This window comes from Loxodonta africana, chromosome 1 (assembly GCF_030014295.1).
Source record: "Loxodonta africana isolate mLoxAfr1 chromosome 1, mLoxAfr1.hap2, whole genome shotgun sequence".
NCBI classification, from domain to species: domain Eukaryota; kingdom Metazoa; phylum Chordata; class Mammalia; order Proboscidea; family Elephantidae; genus Loxodonta; species Loxodonta africana.
The window spans coordinates 66151982-66172981 of record NC_087342.1 but is presented as its reverse complement, the minus strand read 5'-3'; the positions used below and the strand labels follow the sequence as shown (position 1 = coordinate 66172981).

At 39.5% G+C, this 21000-nt stretch overlaps 1 long non-coding RNA gene across 1 annotated transcript in view; it reads right to left on the bottom strand.

Moving 5' to 3' along the window:
- LOC135230698 (uncharacterized) overlaps positions 1-21000 on the bottom strand; it is a 243302-nt gene that overhangs the window by 5499 nt on the left and 216803 nt on the right. The gene's annotated exons all lie outside the window — the stretch shown is intronic.

The following is a 21000-nucleotide window of genomic DNA, read 5'->3' as shown; positions in this document are numbered from 1 at the left end:
ATACCGTCATCACTGAATTGTACATGTAAAAGCAAATTCTGAATTGGCAAATGTTTTGCTATATGTATTTTTACCACAATAAAACTTTAAAAGTTAAACCATAAGGACAGTATGCTAAATAATCAACGACCTTCTTACCTATCTCAAAATATTTATATGTATACATCTATATTTATATACCACTCACTGCCATTGAGTTGATTCTGACTCATAGTGACCCATAGGGTTTCCAAGGAGTGACTGGTAGATTTGAACTGCTGATCTTTTGGTTAGGATCTGAGTTCTTCACCACTGCTCCACCAGGGCTCAATATCTATGGATGTATACATGTATATGTATACACACACATATACATCATCAATCCACAAGGAAAAAATTTGAGGTTACCCCATCTTCTAAGATGGTAGTCTGCTCCCGTAAAGATTACAGCCTTGGAAACTCTATGGGGCAGTTCTACTCTGCCTATAGGGTGGCTAAGAGTCAAAATTGACTTGAAGGCAACTGTTTTTTTTTTTTTTTTCCTTCCCTTAATATCTATATATGTATATATATGTGTGTGTGCGTGTGTGTATACATATATATGTAACACACCATCAATCCACAAGGAAAAAATGTGCGGTTACTCTTATCTTCTAAGATCATGTGTCTAACATCATGAACACAAACAATAAGTTTTCAGTAGTCAAAGAGCTTTCTTTTATTTTGAGTACAAAAAACGCAGTTGCTTTTATGTTTACACGTGTTGTGTTAGTACTGGTGAATTTTCCTACTTATTGTGCAAGTGTATTGCTTAGACTTGTCTTGTGAAGGGCAGGGAGGGGAGCAGTAAGAGAAGTGCATGCTCAGTACTTTGAAGCAGAGTAAAGTCTCTTTAGCTGGGGGACATAAGAGCAACACCTACTTCTTGCCAAGCAAATGCCAACAGTCAACAGAACAAGGTCAAATGATAGAAAACACCTCCTGCAGATTTTACTAAACTTTTTGTTGAGTTTGCACCATTATTGTCAGCTGCCCTTCACAACTGCCAGCACATCTCATCAAATTTGATATCAGCTCAATATCGGTATGATAACAGTACCATGGCTGTACAGCTCCTAGATTTGAGAGGCTGATGCGTGGATGCTAATAAGAATTCTCCCTGCAAGATTTATATATATTTTTTTTATTTGGCTCCTTGACCTTAATTTTATGCCATTCTAAAATTTAGAAAGAGTGCTCGTGTTGGGTGAAGCAGTACATTACGACACTCCTTCAGCAAGATTCAGGCCAGCCTGACAGACTGCTTTCTTAACTGCTTTTCAGCAAAATGGCCACCTCAAGGACTAGGTTCTTTAATGGGTGAGAATAGGCATTTGTAGGACACAGTGTGACACGTTTTTGACAGCTGTGAATATATACATAGGATAAAGGTATTTTTTTTAATAACACCCGTTGCAGTACATTTCAATAGAGTAATGTAATTGAAAATAGATTTTTTTTAAAGAATGAACTCAAATGCTACCATGCTTTTAAAGTTGTTTTATTTTTTTTATTGATTTTAAAGGGCTCTCTAATAAGATTATATGCCCTATATTATAGGGCCAAAAGCTCTTTGCCTGCATATAAATGAATTGCGGTCTGCTCAACTTTGTCCAAAGAAATCTATTATCCAGACTCCATTAAAATTATATTAAAACAAAAGCATTATCTTTGATTTTTTTTTTGTTGTACTGTGAAAACACACCAAATAGTAATGCCTTAACCTGAAAGCATATGCCTATAAAAATACACTCTTCCCGAAAAAGTCTATGTAAACTAATATCTGGCATCCAGGTTAAAGTACACATAATATGTTACTAAACAAGAGGAATACACCTTGATGTACACACCACCATGAAACATGAGTTCCTGGGGCTACTTGAACCCTACCAGTGCCATGAATTACTTTTCAAATAACAGATTTTTTTTTTTCTCCTAATCACACATGTGTTTTGTTTTAACCTCCAGCTTTAAAACTGGGCAAATGGAAGAAAACCAATCTCAGTAAACATTCCCCTGACTATCACCAGATTTAGAAGAATGTTATTTCTAGACCTAAAGAACAATGCAATATAAACCACAATGCCAGTGCCTGCCAGCTATGAAGTGTCCAGAGATTAACCCATAGCAACCTATCCCTGCATTATATTCCAGGGTCACTTAAATCCGAATTCAGGGAAGACGCCTTTTAGCTAAAAACGTCGATGTCAGGCAGCTGCACATTAGATTTTAAAAATGATCTTTGGGAAACCCCAAGGGCTCATGCTATCCTAAAACAGCAAATACTGACATCCTTTTTTTATTTTTAGTTTTTTTTTTTTTTTTAATATAATGCCAGTAAACCACACTCAAGGTCAGGAAAAGTCTACTTGGCCACCTGAAGAACTCTCCCATACTTGGTATCCAAAATTAAAAGGAAGGGAGTTAAAAGTAGTCGTTAAATGTTAGATTTCAATTTAAAAACTTAAAATTGGGGCAGAGCCTAAGCCAAAATAAGGACGACTCATTTAGTGGAATCAGCTTACTTGTTAAATACTCACTGATTCATACACATCGTCAAAAAAAAAAAGTACTAAAGTTACAGAGAATGGCTAATGTCATAATCAGACATATTTATTGAGCCATTATCTACATATGGAAGAGTCACAAAATTGTGACTCCTGCCTTCAAGAAGGCTAAGACTTAAAGAGATCAACTGAACATTGTTAAAATTGTAAAATATATGAAGAGCCATGTAGAGTGAAAAGTGTAGTCAGCAGAATGTCACTAAATTATATCCTTAAATCTGTCTTGCCTTTAAAAGGCACCCCATTAGACACACATTCACCCACCACATAGAATCCAACCAAAAAGGAGCTCCAAGTCTGCGACCAAAATGACAGCCCAGGACTTTGTGGGTTTTATAAACGATGGATTGAGATTTGTTTCGTATATAAATAAAATACCCATGGAAATGTTCTCCTGACATAATAAAATCACAAAAAAAAAAAAAAAAAAGATTTACAAGTCAACTGACCTACCCATTTCCTTTGATCAAAAATGGTGAAGGACCAACCAGATCAGAAGTCCCTCCTATCTGCCACTTGAATATTTACAGCTAAATATAAAGTTGATTTTATCGATTTACCAGGAAATGTTTCCCATATCAAGTTTAGGATTGAATAATGAACAAGAGGCATTGAATTTCAATTAGAAAGTAACAACCTTTCAAAGCATAAAACCATATTTCTGACTTCAAGATTTCAAAGAAGAATTAGAACAGGTGGGGGGGTGGGGGGGACAGATGAAGATGAAAATTGTACAGACATAAGAAGGATTGGCTTTAGGAAGGAACAAAAGAAGAAACGAATTTTTTTCATTACCCTGAAGGTATTCCTGGGGTTCAGTTAAGCTCTAACAGCAAGACAAGTACAGGTCTAGGAATTTTGCATTCCAGTTAACAGTATGAATACATTTTACTAGTTGAAGGGAACCTCTTCTGAAAATTATCATGATCTACTGAGGAGCTGAAGCCCTCATGGCACAGTGGTTAAGTGCTATTGCTGCTAACCAAAAGATGGGCAGTTCAAATCCACCAGGCAGTCCTTGGAAACTCGATGGGGCAGTTCTACTCTGTCCTATAGGGTCGCTATGAATCAGAATTGACTCGACAGCAACGGTTTAGTTTTTTTTTTTTGGTTTACTGTTGAGTACTTTATGTCATCGATAAAAATAATAATAATTCTTAAGTCTACCATTGATGTCATGAGTGATTCAAGAATTGCATAAGGAGGCATAAATATGTCTGAATATCTCCAGTTGGTTGGATAACCAGAAGCTCTTGGAGCTGAAAAGTTCAAAGAGGCAACTTGTTATGGCAGAGCCCTAAGCTTTTAACTCTTACGGCCATAATTTCCCAACCTGGGGCAATAGCAGATTAGATCAGGAAGAGTATTTCTATTCTTAAGGATATAACCAGCTGCTGCTGTCCTCATGGGGAATGCTTGGCTCATGAAAACTTCTGTATGCATTTGGTGTCTTCATACAATTTGCCAAGTTGCTAGGCTTGACACCATTAAGATGGCCGAACATTTGTTGTTGTCCATTTGTTGACTCCCATAAACCTAGGGCCTAAGTGCTGTGTGAAAGACCCTGGCCACCTGGGAGGAGACAGAAAGTACTTTTGAAGGAGAACAAACTCTGTCTTGATTTTTATCTGGAACAAGTCAAAAAGGAAATAATGTTTCCTTGCAATTCCAGTAACCCTTTTATTATGTGTCTTTTCTTCTTATAGAAGCTAGATTTATTGCTAGTATGCTTCAAAAAATGGTCACAGGCTCTACTCAAAACTCAAAACATCAGGCTATTTAGGTAAAATAAGTTAGGTAAAGGGCAAGTAGGAACCCTGGTGGTGCAGTGGTTAAACACTCAGCTGCTAACTGAAAGGTTAGCAGTTGGAACCCACCAGGCGCTCCTCAGGAGAAAGATGGGACAGTCTAGTTCCATAAAGATTACAGCCTTGGAAACCCTATGGGGCAGTTCTACTCTGTCCTATAAGGTTGCTGTGAGTCAGAATCCACTTGACAGCAACGGGTTTGGTTTTCAGTGGGTTAAAGGGCCAATATGGAACCTCAAGTTTAATTAAGCTGTTCCATGCACACATTTTTGTGATGAGCTGAAATGCTTCAGTATTGTAAATCCCACCTCTGAAAAAACAAAACAAGTTTCTAAAGGACGGAAACACTACCAGGAACAGTTTTGGTGTCCTTTTCTAGGATAATGATAGATAAAATAATACTTCATGCGTTTACTTGAAAAATGTCTCGACCTGAAAAATGTAAAACAAAATTCTAACTCAAAAAGAAAGACCAGACTTGCTGGCCTGACAGAGACTGGAGAAACCCTGAGAGTATGACCACTGGACACCCTTTCACCTCAGTAATGAGGCCACTCCTGAGGTTCACCCTTCAGCCGAAGATTAAACAGGCCCATAACAAAGCAAGACTAAAGGGGTGTACCAGCCCTGGGGCAGGGACTGGAAGGCAGGAGGGAATGGGAAACCCAGTAATAGGGAACCCAGGATTGAGAACGGAGAGTGTTGACATGTCATCGGGTTGTTAACCAGAGTCATACAACAATGTGTGTACTTACTATTTGATGAGAAACTAGCTTGTCCTGTAAACCTTCAGCTAAAGTTCAATTAAAAAAAAAAAGTCTCAACATGGTTCTATTCATATAGGGGCAGGAAAGTGTAAATGACTCTAATTAAAATCATCTCAAATTTCTTTCATTTCATTATCAATTGCCAAACAAAAATTACATATTTTTTCCACTTATTTCCACAGTTGATACAAATAAATGTCTTGATTACATCTTTACCTCTTTACATACTCAGAGATACACAAGTGTTCTGCCAAAACAGGATTATACTTCAGAAATTGATAAGTTAACTTGAAATTTTCCTTCTAAAAGCCGTTTGCCCTTATCTTCTGTATCACAGACTGAAACGTCTTAAAACATTACTGTATACTAGGTATCGTATTTCTACTAATGAGACTAATTGGAATGCTACATTTCCGAATATAGTTGCTTCTATTAAACAAATGTCTTATATAAATCTGCATTTTCAAAAATAACAGAGACTCGCATTTCCGAATAACACCAGCTAAATAAGAAATTAATCTGAGAACAAGAACACTCCTCCAATCTACTAAATGGGTGGCAGTTCTCAGAAAATGACCAATTGAAAAACTCACCTACATTCTGGCAAGCCACTGGGCCAAGCCTTTCTTGCTAGTAAGAATTGGGATGCTCAGTCCACAGCTTCAGGTGCTTTCTTACCTTCTCTCACCCCAACCAACCAACCCAACCAACTCGTTGCCATCGAGTCGATTCTAACCCATAGCAACCCCATAGGACAGAGTAGAACTGCCCCATAGAGTTTCCAAGAAGCGCCTGGTAGATTGAAACTGCTGACCTTTTGGTTAGCAGCCATAGCCTTTAACTGCTATGTCACCAGGGTTTCCTCTCTAACTCAAGGATATAGCAACAAAACATACATATATCAGTTCATGAAGATCATTAGGGTGAGACCAATGTGGGTCCTGTCTAGATCTAACGTTTTAACGTTGTGTGCCGTCGAGTCGATTCCGACCAATAACAACCCTACATGACAGAGTAGAACTGCCCTATAGGGTTTCCTAGGCTGTAATCTTTATGGGAGCTGATTGCCAGGTCTTTTCTCCCATAGAGCCACTGGGTGGGTTCAAATTGCCAACCTTTTGGTTAGCGGTTGAGATCTTAACCATTGTACTACCAGGGCTTCTTATATTTTATGAGTATCTCTAAAGTTGAGTGATAGGAAAGTATGCATTTTTCAAATATTAGTATTACATTGAATGTACTTAAGTATAACTAGTGCCACAAAAGAGGACATTGGTGGTTCAGTGGTAGAATTCTTGCCTTCTATGCGAGAGAACTGAGTTTGAGTCCTGGCCGATGCACCTCATGTGTGGCCACCACCCATCTGTCAGTGGAGGCTTGCATGTTACTATGATGCTAAATAGGTTTCAGCAGAGCTTCCAGACTGAGATAGGCTAGGAAGAAAGGCCTGGCAATCTACTTGTGAAAATGAGCCCCCAAAAACCCTACGGATCAAAATGGTCTGATTTTGTTGTACATGGGGTTGCCATGAGTCAGTGCCAACTCAGTAACAGCTAACAACAGCAACAGTACCACAAAATTGGTTCACTAGGCATATACCTATTTCAGGAGCACCAAGAGGCCCTACTGCCCACAAATAATCTCTTCCTAGGCTGCTTGTACGAATACAAGAATCCTCACCATTGCTCAGTATCTTAGGTATCAAATCCCCTTGATAAAAAAGCTCCCTATTAACTCCTTGCCAGAGTCCTAATAGCAGCACAGTGGTTAACAGCTATGGCGAACTACAGCAGCAAACCAAAAGGTCAGCAGTTTGAATCCCCCAACCACTCCTTGGAAACCCTATGGGACAGTTCTACTCTGTCCTATAGGGTTGTTATGAGTTAGAATCAACTCAACAGCAACAGGTTTGTTTTGTTTTAATTTTTTTTTATTAACTCCTTAACATACATTTGTTACAATATGCGAATTCAGTGGTCAAGGTCCAAGGAAAATAATCAGTTGAACAGGTAAATCATGATGAGAGTGAAGAGCAGAAGGAAAATTTCTATTGAGGGAGAAAAGCACTGCTCAGGGAGAAAAGCCTGCAAATAGTGTGGACTTGAGACCACCAAAACAGGAGAAAGGAGTCCAGGAAAAGCCTACTAGAACAGTCAGAATTTTAGTCCATTTTAAAATAGAAAAAGCGGAGACTTAGCTTCCAGCAGTGGATGGTTTCTCAAGATTTATTTTCTTGTAATATGCACTGTCAGCCAGGTAAAACCAACACACATTCACTGGATAAAAACCAAAAGCAAACCCATTGCCACTGAGTTGATTCCAACTCATAGCGACCCTATAGGACAGATTAGAACTGCTCCACAGAGTTTCCAAGGAGCTCTTGGTGGATTCGAACTGCCTACCTTTTGATAGCAGCTGTAGCCCTTAACCACTATACCATCAGGTTTTCCATTCACTGGATAGGAGATACCAAATTGTTTACTTGTCTTGCCTAGAGTTCTGCCTTCTCTCTCCCCATGCTCAGGGCACCTGCCAGTCCCCCTCTGTCTGACCTTTGCTTGGCCTATAACCACTGGAATTTTCTCCCTACTTACTTTCTCCCTACTGTTGTCCCACTTCGTTTTCTCCTATTCTTTTAAAAAATATTCAGGAAAAGAATTAAAATCCCCTGCCTTAAGTAAAGGCAAGCACAATCTCTTTAAATCCCCATCCACCGAAAATGTTTGCACTTAGGGAAAGTGTCGATCCTTTTACCTCAGGGAGCACACAGACATTTGAGCAAGGAAAAGAATCTGGGTCTATGGACCTTGAGTCTAGGCCTTATCCACCAAGACCAGTTGTTTGTCACAAGTGATTATTCCGAAAAAGTCGCCTCTATCTGGATTTCAGACCCACATTTAAAAGCCTACCACAATATTGGAATTTTGGCCTTTGGTGTGAGACGATATCCCATCAGAACTAGAAAATTAGGTTGAGCGTAAATTCACACCAGACCTAGATCTTAGTTCATGCCCAAATAGCATTTAACCTTTTTAATATTAAAATGACAAGAGCGTATGCAATAAATCAGACGAATCCTGCCCAATTTCAAATGAGAAACCTAAATAATGTTCTGAAATGTATGCTACTGTGTTCGGTGATTGGCAAGCTATCCTAAGCACAAGTCCCTGTTCTCACATGAAGTGATTTACCTTCAGCCCAGGAAGCCCCAGTTTTCCTCCAGAGAATGGGACGAAGGCTCTGATGAGGCCAAACTTTGGAGCCACTGAGAGCCGTAGTGCCAGCATCCTGAACATAATTCATCCAACTGTCACTTGTTATAGGTCCCTGGATGGCATAAATGGTTTGTGCTTGACTACTAACCTAAAGGTTAGTGGTTCAATCTACCCAGTGGTACCATGAAAGAAAGGCCTGGCAAACCATTTCTGTAAAGATCACAGCCAAGAAAATCCTATGGAGCAGTTCCTAGTCATAACACATGGGGTTGCTATGAGTTAAAATCAACTCAACAGCAGCTTTTTTTTTTTTTTTTTTGGCCACTTGTTATGCATCTAACACGACAGCTGAAGGAATGCAGTAAAATTGAAGTTCAAAGGAGTTGGGCAATAGCATAGGGTGAAAGATAACCAGGAAAAGGGATCTGAAGATATGGCCACAGACCAGAAACTAGAGTGAAGCAGGAGAACATGTGGGTGTTCTCACAAAATTTAATGGGGGGAGTGGGGAGGCTGACTATAAACCTAGCATCTGGTCGGGGAAAAAATACTGTAGAGCCAAACATCTATTAAATAGGCCTGCTGGTTTTAAATCATTTTTCTTCTATTTTTTTCCCCCTCTTTATTCTTCCTTTTTACTCAGAAATGACTATCCCAACCTACTGTGCTGGCGGTTCTGCATTACCTTAGACAAAATCACACCACCTGGATATATCTGAAAGCTTTGAAAACAGGGACTCAGATAGATGCTTGTACATCAGTGTTCATTGCAGTACCATTCACAATTGCCAAAAGGTGGGAAAAACCTAAGCGTCCAATAGTAGATGGATAAACAAAATGTAAGGTATACATACAACAAGCTATTACTCAGCCATAAAGGGAAATGAAGCTGTGATACACACCACAACATGGATAACTCTGAAAACATGCTGAGTGAAATAAGTAAGTCACAAAAGGACGTATATTGTATGATTCTGTTTATGTGAAAGATCTAGAACAGGCGAATGCACAGAAGACGTAAAGTAGTGGTTGCCAGGGGATTGGGGGGAAGGAGCAATGCGGATTTGTTAAGAGGCACAGGGTTTCTGTTTGGGATGACGAAAAGCCTTTTGGAAATAGTGACAATGGTAGCATAACATGGGGAACATAATTAATGTAATTAAAAATGGTTAAAATGGCAAATTTTTGTTCTATATATTTTACACAAAAAAAAAAATCAAGCCACTTAAGAGAAATCTAAGATAATTTATTCACAACACCTTGAGAAAGTTGAAGAGTGAAGTATGACATGACCATGTTCTCTGACGTCACCATACTCGGGTGGGTGAGCTATGTTCTCATCTGAAGGGACTCCTGGAACATCAGCTTCATCTGGCTAATTGGGTTCCACTTTTCGTCAGGCAAAGAATCCCTCTCTTGAGAGATTGATGGGGTGAATAAACTTACAGTATTTTTTTCCCCTACAGGTTTAAAAATAGCCACACTTTTTAAAGTTCAGTAAAGACAACCAACCACAAGACACAGCACTGACTTTTGCTCTTCTTACTATGTGGCATTCCTGAGGGGGGGGGAAGTAGTAAAAATTAAATAAAACAAAAGCTGGAGACAACCAGGAAATGAATAGACACAGCAGTGGATGAATGTGGGCTTTGCACATAGCCCAGAGCAGGACTTCTGCAAGGTCTTTTCACCTATCTAGAAGCTTCTCTTGTTTCTCACGATCGCTGCTTTTTCTGACACAAGAAATAAATGAATTGCACAGTAAAGAAAAAACTTTTTAGAGTCCAACACAGTGGAAAACAAACCTGAAATTCTTTAGCAACTTAACTTTAAAAAGGAACTGAAGACATGCCCTTCCCTTCTGCTGTGGAAAATAATACAACAAACACAAAACTCTTCTGAATTATACATCTAAGTTCTAACAGAAAAACACCTTTCAGTTCTCTGAGCTCTGATTCCTCCTATCAGTGATCTTCCGAATCTTCCAGGACGGTCACCCCAGGTCTCCTACATGATCAGTTCTTATGCCTAGCCTCGGAACAGCCATGACTCACACACAGTGAGCAGAAAAGAAGATGAACATTACTTCTTAAAAAAAGAAGAAGAAAATACATGTTTAGTTCATAAAGTGGAAGTACCTGTTCTCTCTTTTAAATTATCATTTTATTGTCTCTTTCTTTAAGTATTGATCTAATAAGAATCCACGTAGTGACTAGAAGGCAGGAGTGGATAGGAAAGCAGGTAACAGGTAACCCAAGGTCTAGAAGTGTTGACATGTCATGGGGTTGTTAACCAATGTCACAAAACAATATGTGTACTGTTTAATGAGAAGCTAGTTTGTTCTGTAAACCTTCATCTAAAGTAAAATAAAATAAAATAAAAAATGTACTTAGCATAATGGAGTTAACTCATTTGATTCTCTTAAGTAGTAATTACTATTTTCATTCCTGTTTTACAGACAAGGAAACTGAGGCCCGGAGTGATTAACTTGTCCAAGGCCACCCAATTAGAAACTGATGGTGTCTGATTCATGTTTTACCCTCCTTTTCTTCTCACACACTCACCCCTTCTCTTCCTTTTTTTTTTTAAATAGGCTTTATTTTTTTTTTTTTAGAGCACGTTTAGGCTTACAGAGAAGCTATATAGAAAGTATAGAGAGTTCCCATACACTCCTTCCACCCTGCACAGTTTCTTCTATTATCAACCTCTTGCGTGTGTGTGGTGCATTTGTTACAACAGATGAACCAATATGGACACAGTATTATTAACTGAAGTTCCTAGTCTACATTAGAGTTCACTCCCTGTGTTGTACAGTCCCTGTGGCTTTTGACAAATGCATAGTATCAAGTGTGCCCCATTAGAGTATCATGCAGAATAGTTTCGCTGCCCTAAAAATCCCGTGTTCTCCACCTGTTCATCCCTCCTCCCCTCCCCCTGGACCCTCAGCAACCACTGATCTTTTTACTGTCCCTATAGTTATACCAAGAAGCCCTGGTGATACAATGGTTAAGTGCTTGGTCACTAACCCAAAGGTCGGCAGTTTGAAACCACCTGCTTCTCTGTGGGAGAAAGATGTGGCAGTCTGCTCCTAAAAACATTTACAGCCTTAGAAACCCTATGTGGGGTAGTTCTACTCTGGCCTATAAGATCACTATGAGTCAGAATCACTCGATGGGAATGGATTTGGTTTGGAGTATATTCCAGAATGCCATATAGTTGGAATCATACAGTATGTACCATATTTTTGCACAAATAACGTGTGCCTTCTACGTTTGTTTGACAACCACTCCTTCTCCCCCTCCCATGAGGTTATTTTTGTAAGCATCTCTACGCCCATTTCTTTTTTACATATTGCTGTTAAAAAAAAAAAAAAAGCATAGCACACTTACAAAAATACCTCATGAGGGGAGAGAATGGTTGACAAACCTAGAAGGAGTGCACTATTTGCATAAAAACACAGCAGCTTTGTCAGGCAAGCTTCTTTCACTTAGCAATATGCATCTACCATTTCTCCATATCTTTTCGTAGCTTGATAGCTCATTTCTTTTCATTGCTGAATAATACTTTATTGTATGGATGTACCACAGTTCGTGTATCCATTCATCTACTGAAGGACATCTTGGTAACTTTCTATTTTGGCCAATTATAAGTAAAGCTGATATAAATATTCATGTGCAGGTTTCTTTGTTGACATACAGTTTCAACTCATTTGGGTAATATCTAGGAGCAGGACTGCTGGATCATATGGTGAGCCTGTGTTTAGCTTTGCCCTTCTCTTTTAAAAGTAACCTTCTTTAAAGGAACTGCCTCTACTACCTGAATTCTCTGATCAACCCTCTGCAAGCTGGCTTTCTCCCCACATGACTCCACTAAACATTTATCCTACAAGTCGCCAGTCACCTCCATATCACCACTACTCAGTTCTGTGAGCTTACCTCACTTGGTTTCTCTGTGGCATGTGATACTGTCCACCTACCCTTTCCTAATGAAAATCATCTCTTCCTTCCATTTTCTAGATACCATTTTCTCCTGGTAATGCTTTTACTTCTCTGACTATGCCTTCTTTATCATGTTCATAAGAAACATATTTTCTTCCTCAATTTCCACCAAGACAATGGCTAATCTATGACTAAATGAGTAGCTAAATCATTTTTACCTTAAATTTACCTCACATAATCATAGGGTTGTGTGAGGCTTATAATAGGTTCTAGAACCTTCAGGACCCAGGTAGGTCCTCCAGAATGCTCACTTGAAAGTAATTCTGTTGTACTTACCTCACACCTCTCAATGCCTAGCACGATGTTTGGCATACACTAAACCTTAATGACAGTTAATTAAATTTAATCTTAATATAACTAAAATCTTACATTCAAACACGTTTTTCCTAGCATTCCCTTCCACTTTTTATTTTAAAAAAAAAAAAAAGCTCCCAAACTATTCATTTGTCATCTTCATTCTGAGGCCAGTTAAGGGTTCAACATGGGCTGCAGACAAAAACTAAGCACTAGGAAATATCTCCATTGATTGTGTATTTCTCTAAGCCCTATGATGCCTCACGATTACACAGCAACCCAATGCTATTATATAGGAATTGTCACAGGATACTGCCACGCCACAGCTGCTGTGTCTCAACTGGCATTTCTGCCCTCAGAAATTCTCACCCCAATATGAAGGCATTAAATGAGATTAGAACATAAGATGGATTGAATTGTGCCCCCCCGCCCCCGCCGCCAAAAAAAAGTATTGAAATCCTGACTCCTATACCTGTAAATATGATCCTATTTGGAAATAGGGTTTTCTTTGGTACGTTAATTAAATCATACCCACATAGAAACAGTTGCAATTCAGTCAATTCCAACTATAGTGACCCCTTGTCCATCAAAGTAGAACTGTGCTCCATAGGGTTTTCAATGGCTGATTTTTTAGAAGTAGATCTCCAGGTCTTTCTTCCAAGGTACTTCTAGGTGGATTTGAGTTGCCTTCCTGAGTAGGGTGGGTTCAAAATCTAATCACTTGAGTTATAAAAAGAGCAGAATGGACACAAAGACACACACAAGGAGAAGACAGACAGGCTGTAGAGACAGATTTATCTACAAAGACTGCGGGCAGCAACTAGAAGCTGAAATAGACAAGGAAGGACCTTCCTCTAATGCCAGGCTCTGAATTCAGACTTCTAGCCTCCTGAACTGTGAGAACATAAATATCTGGTTTTTAAAGCCACCCACTTGTTGGATTTCTGTTGCAGCAGAACTAGGAAATTAATCCAGAAGAACAAACATTTAAACAATTTCCCTGACTCTTCTAATTCAATTAATTGAGTTAAATACTTGAAAACCCACTAAGCGGAACTTAGAGGAAGCTCAAAAGGTGTATGTAAATTTTTGGTGAAGAGTAAATCAAGTTAGTTATAGATTAAATTCACCATAATATCCCACTGGCTAGAAAGTTACCCAATAGTGCAGTTTCGTCCTTTGTTACTTTCCCTCAAAATCTGTACTTTGCCCACTAGCCTCTCTGAATGTTTTCCATTTCATCTGCTTTTTGAATAGTATGTTCTGAAGTCTACTTCTGATCTCTGACCTCACAGATGTTCTCCTATTAGTTCTATGTTCGGTATAATGGAATGTTAATAGGCTGTTATGATTTACTCTACAAAAATCAATGGTGTAGATCCTGCTGTGTAAATAAGCTACTTTGGTGGGGATGGCTATAGGCACAGCATTAAATACCATTTGATAAGCGACTGTTCAAAGAACAAAAATTTATCCTAGGTAATTCAGAGCTTCCTTAAACTGATTTTCTGTTGGTTTGTTTTAGATAGTTTGTTGAGACTAGTTTCTCAACTCATTCCTTACTAGCTGGTAACCTGGGCAACATCTGAAATATGTCAAAATATTGAAAACATAAAAGTTCAATGGATGATTTTTTGGAAGTAGTTTTTTTTAGAGCTCCAGGCCTTTCTTCCAATGCACTTCTAGGTGGACTTGAACTATGATTACTGAGTTGTGAATTTTGAAGAGCAGTTGGCTGGTGTAAGAGGGGTTAAAAAAATTTTTTTAACTTTGGGCGGGGGACGGAAACTTATAGCCCACTGGTAGATCAAATAGGACATTCAAAAGGAAAATGGTAGAATTAAATATCAATTTTTGGTAAAAATAATTTTTCAACAAATGAAAGAGTCATTCTTTGATAAAACAAAACAACCTAAATTATAGTGTGACGGTATAAGAGATTGACTCTAAAAAGTATCAATTTTTAAGACTGAGTAGATTTCCTAAAAGATCATCTTGCTTTGAAGGGGTGAGAAGAGAAAAGTCTTTCCAAATTTCTGAGAATTACAGAAACCATATTTTCTTTTTTTACTTGAGTTATATGTGTCTGCAGAGTTAAGGCTTTTTCAGTAACTTTTTAAAGAACACATGTGGAAAATTATCATTACCAAACCAGGAGACTCTACTTTCAGGGGGACAATTGTCTCTGAAGCTCAAATATCTCAAAGGGACAAACCCCATCCAGAGAAAGCAGAGGACCCCAAGGGAGGGGTATGGTAGCAGTTTGGGGAGGGAGCGTTTTACCACAGTCTTACTTTAGAATTGCCCCGTGCATAGTGATAATAAAACAGATTTTTAGTCTTTCATTAACGTTTTAAAATTCCCTACAGAAAACGAACTCTGTATAGGGGTTTAACCTCCCTCACTGACCCACCTCCCCTGAAGGAGAGCACATTACATGGAATGTAATTATCACCGCCTCCATGAAGTCTTCCTAGCTGCCATCTGCCACACTCCACCCAACTCCTGTGCTCACATAACTCCTCTGTTGGAACATCTGTTATACAACTGTCATTTTCTGTTTATTCCTTTTTCGCCTTGCTAGATTATGAAGTCCTTATGGTCATGGATTCTGAATTTACTTTTCCCAATACTACCAAATGCCATGTGTTGTTGTTAGGTGCCATCAAGTCAGTTCCAACTGATAGAGACCCTATGTACCATAGAACAAAATGCTGCCCATCTTTTGCCATCCTTACAATCATTGTTATGTTTGAGCCCATTGTTGCAGCCACTTTGACTATCCATCTCGTTGACAGTCTTCCTCTTTCCTGCTGACCCTGTACTTTACCAAGCATGATGTCCTTCTCCAGGGACTGATCCCTCCTGACAACATGTTCAAAGTATGTAAGACAAAGTCTCGCCATTCATGCTTCTAAGGAGCATTCTGGTTGTATTTCTTCCAAGACAGATGTGTTCGTTCTTTTGGCAGTCTATGGTATACTCAATATTCTTTGCCAACACCACAGTTCAAAGGCATTAATTCTTCTTTGGTCTTCCTTATGCCTTGTAGTGCCTTGCAGAGTGCCAAAAACACAAGGTACTCAATAGTTTCATTAATTTAATGAAAATCCATTTTTATTGGCCAGGCCCAGCTCTAGGAGCTAGAGAAACAACAGTGAACAAAACAAACAAAAACACCAATCTTCATGTAGCCTACATTCCAGTGATGTTTGAATGGCTAAGTGCATGAACATTAGAGAGCCATCAACATTTCCTCTTGATAGGTTGGAAATTTTACTCAGTGAAACAAAAAGAAAACGCCCATGTGGCCTGCTTTTGCGTAATTCTTTTAAATTGTGAAAGTTAAGTTCAAGGCTGATTTGTAAAGGCAATTTATCAGTTAACTCATTAATGTGGCTTTACCAATGATCACTTACAAAGGACACGAGACAGACCCCCAAGGAACCCGGGTGGCGCAATGGGTAAGCGCTCCACTGGTAACTGAAAGAATAGTTGTTTGAACACACACAGGCGTTCTTCTGGAGAAAGGCCTGGTGATCTGCTTCCATAAAGATTACAGCTAAAAAACCCTGTGGGGCAGTTCTACACTGTCACCTGTGGTCACTGAGTCTGAATCGACTCAGTAGTACCCGACAACAACATTAAGCCCAAACACTGTAACATAATTATCTTCAAAAACTAAAAATCACGCGTTTGTGTGTGTATGGGGGAAGCGGTGGTTAATGAGAACCAATCTTCCACCACAATTCAATAATCGTAACTAATATCCCTTGATTATTTATAATTTCCAAAATCCTTTCATTTTACATACATTGTCTCATTTGAATTGTCAAGTAATCATGTCGAAGTGGGAAGGTTAGCAGCTCCACAGGAGAAAGATGAGGCAGTCTGCTTCTGTGAAGATTTACAGCCTTGGAAATCCTATGGGGCAGTTCTACTCTATCCTATAGGGTCACTATGAGTCGGAATAGACTCAACAGCAGAGGGTTTGGTTAAGCTGCAAAGTCAAACTTAAAACCAGGAACTCTGAACTCCGACACCAACAGCCATGCTCTTTGTAACTACATTATACATTATGTAAGAAAAGATACAGGATGAAAATGGAATTGAAAATATAGAAACCTCCCAAATTCAACATGATCTTCTCTTCCCAAAACTGCCCAACCTGTACACACAGACACATACACGCACACACACACAAAACATCCCCACAGTCTAGAGACCAAAACCAAATCTGTTGCCATTGAGTTGAATCCAACTTGCGGCGACCCCATCTGTTACAGGATAGAATTACTCCATAGGGTTTTCTTTATGGAAGCAGTTCACCATGCCTTTCTCCCATAGAGCCAATGGGAAGTCAAGCTTTAGATCAGCAGCCAGTGGCAAATCACTTGCCCCACACTGCCTAGAGACACACAAACAAAGACAAAGGGCACTGTTGATAAAGTAGTTAGATATTAAATGATTTACCCTGAAGCAATCTACATCATTATCTCAACACTTCTGGATTCCGGAAGATGATCATTTCATCTTATTAACTCTGTAGTCAAAGGTACTAAACTCCATTATGTAAACTCTAAAGGACCAGGCTGTGTCCCATTCCCACGTGCCCCAGTCCTCAGCATACTTCCTGACATGTAACAGAAAAAAAAAAAAACAGGCACTGAGAAAATACTCAATGAAAGAATAAATGATGATTCAAATGCCACAGCAACTATAAAAACTGTTTCAAGAGTTTTAGTTAGAATTGTCTGCATTTTCTTCATAGCCTCCTATTAATTAGATTTTGAGCCATTTAAAGACGGAGACTTTGTCTTCCCGTAGAAATCATGTACAGAACCCCAGATGGTGTCATGCTCGCATGGCATGTGTGTTGCATCAATATTTGCTCATTGATTTGTTGCTCAAATACCACTGCTGACTTGTGTTTGTCTGGCAGATCATGCAATTTTAATAATTAGTGTCTGAGGTGGGAAAGTATGTTTAAAAAAATATATATGAGTGAATAGAGAGTATTGAGAATGATCCTGGTCTACAGGGAAGTATGCTGTATGAAAATACATTTCCCTAGCCAAAGAAATAGAAAGATGTATGTAGATAAAAACCTCCAAAAGCAATACCTCCTTTATTGTTTTACATGTGCATGCACCCACACCCACACCCACCCCCCCGACACACACACACAAAGGAAGCATGTCAAGTAACAATACCTTCAACATCACTGGTAGCCTGAGGAACCCCTCTGTTTACATTTAGCACAGAAGCATCCACTATTGTTGTAGGAAATGAAAAACTCGTTGCATGAGGTGTTTTGATAAACTTAATTTCTGATTAACTAAAGGTTAACCAGAAAATTGTTTATGGTTCAAGCCTTCTGATTGAAAGAAGAGAATCAAAGAGTTTTAGACTTAGAAGGGACGATACAGATCATCTCCCACCCAATAAAAAACAAAAAAGCTTTTGTAGAGTTATCACTGGGATCTTTTAGGAAATGAATTAATTAGTCCATTTTGCCATGTAATGAACAGAATTTAATCTTTCTTAGATGATAAAGAATCTTCAAGTACTGCAAGGTCATGTTTTGAATGGGAATGTTTAATGTACGAAGGAGCCCTGGTGGTGCAGTGGTTAAAGTGCTCAGCTGCTAACAGCAAAGTCAATGGTTCAAACCCACCAGCTGCTCCAAGGGAGAAAGATGTGGCGGTCCGTTCCCATAAAGATTTACAGCCTTGGAAACCCCATGGGGCAGTTCTACTCTGTCCTAAAGGGTCGATATGAGTCGGAATCAACTCAACAGCAAGGGGTTTGGTTTGGGGGTTTAATGTACTGAACTACAGATGATGCTGTCACATAATACTGAGCGAAATGTACAGAGACCCCAGGATCACTCCAGAAATGACACACACACGAAAATAAATTCCTTGATATGTTTCACTATCATATATTTCTTTCTCCTAAAAGATATCAAAGAGAACATACATCGATAAAAGAGTTGAGATTATTGAGCTCTGGTTATCTGGGATTTCATTTTGTTGTCACTGAGAAAAACAATCCTGCCTTCAATGTTACTATGAACCCAAGCACTCATATTCCAGCTAAAGGCAATGATGTTGATAATACTTAGTTGAAAACTCTTCTCAATTATTAATGATAATAATTTCTGCCTTCAGATAAATACATATTTATTTCAATTGAAGTTTGTCCAACGTAAGAGTATATACCAATGATATACTAGTATGTCCTTATAAGACATGATGATGTTGTTGTTGTTGTTGTTGTTGTTATCTGCAGTCAAGTCAGCCCCCAACTCATGGCAACCCCTCATGCAGGATGGGACGAAATGCTGGCCAGTCCTGCACATCCCCACAATCAGTTGTGAATCCGACCAATGTGATTCATAGAGTTTTCACTGGCAGATTTTTGTAAGGAGGTTACCAAGTCTTTCTTCCTAGTCCATCTCAGTCTAGAAGCTCTGCTATAACCTGTTCAGCATCATAGCAACACTCAAGCCTCCACTGACAGGTGGTGGCTCTGCATAACATACATCACCCAGGAATCTAATCCAGGTCTCCCCCATGGAAGGAGAGAATTTTACCACTGATCTACCACTGCTCCCTTATATAAAAGGTACAGTAGGTTTAGATATTTTTTACATAGATGTAGTTTTGAAAACTGGGGTATGTGCAAAGTATTGTTGTAAATGAAATCACATTTTAAATGCTCTAAGTGAATTCACCCATCTAAAGGAGTCCTACAATAATCATTCCATAATATCATTTACCACCTAAACCTTCATTTTTGAATGTTCGCTTTTCCTAAAGCAAAGCACAGCTTTAGAGGATGTCATCTCCTAGAACAAACTTCAAGAGACTTTAAGATGTACAATCACAAAGCTCACTAAGGTTAAGCAGTCCCCACCCTCACAGAGCGTGCACTGCCGAAGACAGACAAAAACAAACGGGTGTGTGTGTGTGTGTCTGTGTGTCTGTGTGTGTGTGTATGTATGTGTGTTTACATAGGAGTCCCTGGGTGGCGCAAATGGTTAAGCGCTCAACCACCAGCCAAAAGCTTGGCGGTTCAAACCCACTCAGAGGTACCTCGGAAGACAGGCTTAGTGATCTGCTTCTGAAAGGTCACAGCCCTGAAAGCCCTATGGAGCTGTTCTACTCTGCACACATGGGGTCACCGTGATTTGGAATCTACTCAGTGGCAATTAACAAAAACAACACATACACGTATGTGTGTACGCACATACATACATGTATATATATAACCCAGTGCCGTCAAGTCCATTCCGACTCATAGCAACCCGATAGGACAGAGTAGAACTGCCCCCTTAGAGTTTCCAAGGAGTACCTGGAGGATTCAAACTGCCGACCCTTTGGTTAGCAGCCGTAGCACTTAACCACTACGCCACCAGGGTTTCCATATACATATATATATATAAAATATCTGATGTAGAGCTATATTGAATGAAGAAAAGTAGGTTAAGGAAATAATGGAGAATTGGAGGCAGAGCGTGCTAAATTATGCCAGTTAGTCAGGTAGGCCTCTACAATAAGGTGACATTTGAACAGACTGGAAGGAAGGAAGGGTCCAGTCATTTGGAGAGCAAGTGCAGAAGTCCTGAAATATAACTATGCTTGCTTGGTCACATTCAAGCATTATCTGAAGGAAGGAGAGTGTGGCTATAGTACAGTGAGCAAGCAGGGGGAGAATAGTAGGAATGAGATCACAGAGGTGGTGGTGGTGGGTCAGATCATGTAGTGTCTTGCAGGCCACATGTAATGGATACTGATGTCTACCATCCAGGTAGATGGATGCTAGGACCAAAATACTTATTCCTCCAGGTGATGCATATGTTGCCTGCTGATGGCTCATGGCTGAGTCCCTCACCAGGCACTGCATGCCAAAGGAGGCTGCCCTGCCCAAGTTTATACTCCCTCCTCGAGGTCATCCAGTGACTGGTCAGTGAAGGGTAACTGGGACAGCTGAGTCATCCCAGCTCCAGAGACCCCCATAAGATCAGACGAGGCTTCTGTTGTAACTACCAGAGCCAAACCAAACCCATTGCCGTCGACTCGATCCTGACTCATAGTGACCCTATAGGACAGAGTAGAACTGCTCCACAGAGTTTCCAAGAAGCACCTGGTGGATTAGAACTGCGAACCTTTTGGTTGACAGCCATAGCACTTAACCACTATGCCACCAGGGTTTCCATTGTAACTACATCATAGTTCAAGTTCTCACTCTACCCGCATCAGTGCTGTTCCTTACAGCACTCCTTACTCAATAAGCCTCCTATTTCAGAGTCTGAGTCCATTTCCTGG